Source organism: Oncorhynchus tshawytscha, linkage group LG07, assembly GCF_018296145.1.
Source record: "Oncorhynchus tshawytscha isolate Ot180627B linkage group LG07, Otsh_v2.0, whole genome shotgun sequence".
Taxonomy (NCBI): domain Eukaryota; kingdom Metazoa; phylum Chordata; class Actinopteri; order Salmoniformes; family Salmonidae; genus Oncorhynchus; species Oncorhynchus tshawytscha.
The window spans coordinates 5,825,018-5,831,017 of record NC_056435.1 but is presented as its reverse complement, the minus strand read 5'-3'; positions in this window follow the sequence as shown (position 1 = coordinate 5,831,017).

Here is a 6,000-nt window from a genome sequence, read left to right as displayed (position 1 = left end):
CCCGAGAATTTAACCTTGTGGCACCCCCATAGAGACTGATAGGATGTGGCCTAAGAGCTACAGTGTACAGTAGTACTGGCTTGCGGGCATAGGCAACACTTAATCACATTTAACATGTGACAAAGGTTAATTTGCCAATTAACCTACAAGCCATTTTTGCCAGAAACTGCCGGAGATTCAATTTGAAATGAGGTGTGGAAATGAAATAATTAATACAACAAACTTGGTCACATCCTTAGGCCACATCCTCTCATTAAACATTGTGTGCTTATAAAATATGGAGCAATTATTAAAAAAGAAAACAGTTTCTTTCTGCAATGAAACAGCGGGTTCATAGCTCCTCCGGGTGTACTGCCTTTAGTTCCAGCTGATCCAACAACCCATTACCTTCCATAGAGACGGTAATTAACCTTTTAATTGGTTTTATATAACATGAATATGACATGAATACTGCCAGATCTGTGTCCTGTACACCAAATCAGGAGTAAGTTACATGCCTATTCTTTGAAACAAGTCGTGGGCAATGTCGTACTCCGAGGTAAAATCGATATACCTTTGACTGTGTCTGCATGTAAATATTGATAAACTGTTTTATGGATAGATTATCAGAGGGTTTAAGCATGGTTAGTTTCAATGTTTCTGCATGTTGTCCATATTGTATGGCTCCTCTTGGTCTATGCCATGTAGCAGAGTTCTCTCAGTAGCCTTGTGTGTATTATGCCTATGTTAGCCTGCTGTCCTCCACACACACACAGACATACACACATATTCAATCGTGTTGTTTGTATGTCATGGGGGGGAAATGGGGCTTCTACCTCAGTGGGGATCCCGCCCCAGAGTCCTGTGGCAGGTCACATGACTAGATGAGTTCCGGTTGGAGCACTACATCCTGATGGATAGCATGCTATAGAATTCTGGCTTGTGCCATTGGCTAAAATAGTCAGCTTTCAACGGTAAAGCTGGAGTGCTTGTGAGCTGAGCCCCCTTACCTGAAACTTCACACAATACCAATATATATATATATATATATATACATATTTAACAATGTCAATATGATGTCATGAAGCAGTGATGTCCGATAGTAGAGAAACCTGCATGTATGACCCTTACCTGAAACTTCACACAATACCAATATATATATATATACATATTTAACAATGTCAATATGATGTCATGAAGCAGTGATGTCCGATAGTAGAGAAACCTGCATGTATGACATTGGCTGTAGACGGATTCGCTAACCTAGCATTTTAGATTAGAGGCAGTCAGCTTACTGCAGAGATGCCCAGCATCTGTCCCCTTAAGACAAAGCCCTGTACTAGGCAGGAGCAGAGCTCATCATGCACACAGCGCCATCCACCATGTCATCACATCGAATTAGCATGGGCCATGAACTACAGTGCGTTAATAACACTGTGTTAATGTTATCCACTCAACATGTGAGTCACGGAGAGTGAGGACTTTGAGAAGGTCAAATAGATGTACTCTTTTGACCCTGTTAAAATGAAGATCTGAACAATTAACGATAAATCAAGTGTTGATTGGTCAAGTCTTTTAGGTTGCCGAGCGATATGTAAGCCAATCAGGCAAAATCAGGAAGTCCATTCCCAAGCCAAGCCACATTATGTAAAGTAGGCTCATGGTTCAAATAAGTGGATAAAAAAATAAATAGCTTTAACTTACTAGACTCTTCATCTTGTTTTTCCTAGTAAACGGCCAGTTACGTAAGGGCCTAGCGATTCCAGATGGATGCTGCCTGCCACAGACTAGAGGCACAGCAATTTGGTGAACAGTCAATGCGGCGTGTTGCATGGGGCACCGCTGAGCTGCGTTAAATGAGAGCTTTGCTCGGTGGAAGTGGTATTAAGCTACAGAGTCCATATGCAGGGTAGTGATGTTCAGTCATCCTAGTTCACAGATCACAGTTTAGCCCCGGTTAACTGATGCTGTGTTGATCTTTTCACATGCAGATTTGTTTTAATTGGTTTTATACCGTTAGCAATAATGGAAAATAGCCCACCAATTTAGTTGTTTTTCTCTTGTTCCTGGAGGTTTGTCAATACAGTATGATCTATGCTTGGTTATTTTAGGTACTGCGTGTGGGAGTGAGGCAGCGATTAAAAATATTTGACACCCTAACTGTGAAACCAGTCATCCAGTCCCCCCCTGAGACACCTCTGGCATATTCAGGGTTAATAATACTGGCATCAGACAGCTGTCTCTAACTGCCGCTCCTGTCTCTGCCTCTGGTAACGGCTTTGGAGTTCGCTGGCTGGCACACATCTGTTCACGCATTGATCCTCTCCCCGTTTGTGTTGATCTCCCCATCACACTCCCAATGTTCTTTCTCTCTCTCTCTCTCTGTTTTCATTGCGCTCTCTCGCTGTCTCTCGCGCTCACTCTTTCTCTCTTGCTCTCACTCTTTCTCTATCTCTTTAAGCACAGGCCTGGAATGTGGTGGTGTTGTGTCATTATTCAGGGTGGGGGAGGCTGTCTCCCCAAGGGCACTGGCCCTTAGCTCGCACAGCATGACACTGTGAGTGTGTCTGAATGTGTGTGAGTGTGTGTGTCTGTTGAACGGTTTATCCCGGCTAGCCCAGATGCCCAGGCTAAATCCATCACCAGTGGTGCTGCGCAGCGAATGCTAAGCTGGAACATTTGGCACTGAGCTGAGGACCAATAGGGAGGGAGGTGAACAAAAAACACACAACGTTTTTCTCGCAAACACCAGACAGTGGAGGAAGTGGATTTTCAGAGGGACTCTCAGGGAAAGGGACTGGAGCACATTCCCCTTTGAGCCTTTAGTGGGCTGGAGTGACCGTCCGTCCATCTGAAGGGATGGAACGGTGCGATGATGAACTAGGGGTCTTCACCAGCATCCAGTAAGTACTCTTTCTTTCTGCTTCACAGGCATGTATTGTTGTCCTCTATGCCTTGAATCATTTTTGTCCAGCTATTATCTTGTTTGAACTACTAGGTAGAGTTATGGAGAGATTTGTAGGCCGTCTGAGGATGTGTGGTGTTGGAGACCAAACTGTCGTTCTGTATTCAGTGTATTCAGTAGAAGTATAATTGTTTTTTCCTCCCCTTACAGAAAGAAAACATGTGATTTCACATGTGTCAGGATGCACATGATGTGTTTTTGGAAATGTTTCACATGTGCAGGTTCATGTTATCACATGTTGCTTTACATGTTGTTGCTTTACATGTTGTCACGTGTTATCACATTAACTTCACATAAAATCACAGGTTATCACCTATTCACATAGGTGAAATTCATGTGGTTTTTCCGTACGGGTCTTCCCAAAATGTCAGGTTGTTGTGTTGGATAGTGAGCCTTCTGTTGTCTGTGTCAAGATGGAGAATGTTCTGTTTTAGCCTTGAGTTGGATCTCATAGTGTTGCTGAGCTTTGAGAAAGATGGCAGCAGTACTGAGTTGGATCTCATAGTGTTGCTGAGCTTTGAGAAAGATGGCAGCAGTACTGAGTTGGATCTCATAGTGTTGCTGAGCTTTGAGAAAGATGGCAGCAGTACTGAGTTGGATCTCATAGTGTTGCTGAGCTTTGAGAAAGATGGCAGCAGTACTGAGTTGGATCTCATAGTGTTGCTGAGCTTTGAGAAAGATGGCAGCAGTACTGAGTTGGATCTCATAGTGTTGCTGAGCTTTGAGAAAGATCGTAGCAGTATTCTACATGCTTTAGGTACACGTCTTGAGAAGACAAACCAGCAAACTAAAACGTGCACAAGCCCCAACCTCAAGCATCTCGAACCTCATTCTGTCTTTGAAGGCGGTGTTAATCAAACTAATTAACAATCCATAAACCAATTAACAATCCATAGGACGGCAGCATGTAGTGTGGTGTATTGACATTTGATATCTGAGCGGTAACAGTCAGCATGGGGTACAATCCAACCCCTCACTAGTCAATATGTCCCATATCAACAGTAGCTTGTTTAGAGCTATGCAGTGGCCATCAGTAGCCAAACCAATCGGAGCAGGATTGTTGTTGCATGGCATGTTGGGCAAGCGAGATGGTCTCATGGTAAATTCATCTGTCATTGCGCTTTTCCTGAGCTGTATTATAAGTGGCTAATATTGATCAATGACACTCTATGCAGGCAGATGCACACATGCCTTTCCTATTGGAAAGTGAAAGCAAACGATCTGAACTGTAATGGAGTCTCATCTAGCTCTGAGGGACTGCATACTAAAAGAAAGCAAGGTATTCTCAAGTAGAAGCTTAATAGTATGTAGTATGAGGGGTGTTTTATAAAATTATTAGTGTGAATATAATAGTTAAATCAAGGTTTTGGTTACATTGTTTAAAGGTTAAAGATGAGTTGGACATCTACAACAACATTGCAGACTACAGAAACACAGGTAATCTATTCACCTAAGCCACGGAGGAACAATGACATCAAGGTGTGTAAGTCCAACCTTGCTTATTTTTTGGTCATTCAAGTAAATAAGAAATCTCCTTCATGATTTTCATTTCAGATTAATTATTTTATTTTTTTTACACCCGGGATTGAACATCTTGAACTAATTGTATGCCGAACTGCCACAGTACCACTAATCAGCATTTCCCAAACTCAGTCCTCGGAACCCAAAGTGGTGCATGTTTAGTTTTTTGCCCTAGCGCTACATAACTGATTCAAATAATTAACTAATCATCAAGCTTTGATCATTTGAGTCAGCTGTGTAGTGTTAGGGCAAAAAAACAAATGTGCAACCCTTGGGGTTCCAAGGACTGAGTTTGGGAAATGCTGCACTACACATTGCCATGTTTCTATAGTGGGAAGAGTCAGGAGAAGAGAATAGTCCTTGTTTCTATAGTGGGAGGAGTCAGGGGACAAGAATAGTCTGTGTTTCTATAGTGGTAGGAATCAGGGGAGAGTCAGTTGAGAAAGAACGGTATTCTTTCAGTTGAGCGTACTTCGCCTGTCTACCGGAAGTTGTTTCTGTTGCTATGGAACCTCTTGCTAGCTTGTTAGCGTAACAAATTACTACCTAGACTTTTTACGACTTCGGTTGTGTTTGTAAATTCAATCTAGAGTGCACTCTGGGCGTTGTCAGATTGTTCGTTCGTAAATTCAGAGCATTTCACTCTCTGAATGCTCATACTACGAGCCTACCTGACTCGCTTCTATGCTCGCTTCAAGGCAAATAACACTGAATCATGCATGAGAGCACCAGCTGTTCCGGAAGACTTTGTGATCACGCTCTCCGCAACCGATGTGAGTAAGACCTTTAAACAGGTCAACATTCACAAGGCCGCAGGGCCAGACGGTTTACCAGGACGTGTACTGCGGGCATGCGCTAACCAACTGGCAAGTATATTCACTGACATTTTCAACCTCTCCCTGTCCAAGTCTGTAATACCAACATGTTTTAAGCAGACCACCATAGTGCCTTGTGCCCAAGAACACAAAGGTAAACTGCCTAAATTACTACCGACCCATAGCACTCACGTCTGTAGCCATGAAGTGCTTTGAAAGGCTGGTCATGGCTCACATCAACACCATTATCCCAGAAACCCTAGACCCACTCCAATTTGCATACCGCCCAAACAGATCCACAGATGATGCCATCTCTATTGCACTCCACACTGTCCTTTCCCCCCTGGACAATAGGAACACCTATGTGAGAATGCTATTCATTGACTAGAGCTCAGCATTCAACACCATAGTGCCCTCAAAGCTCATCACTAATCTAAGGACCCTGGGACTAAACACCTCCCTCTGGATCCTGGACTTCCTGATGGGCTGCCCCAGGTGGTAAGGGTAGGTAACAACACATCCACCACACTGATCCTCAACACGGGGGCACCCCAGGGGTGCGTGCTCAGTCCCCTCCTGTACTCCCTGTTCACTCATGACTGCACAGCCAGGCACAACTCCAACACAATCATTAAGTTTGCCGATGACACAACAGTGGTAGGCCTGATCACCGACAATGACGAGACAGCCTATAGGGAGGAAGTCAGAGACCTGGCCATG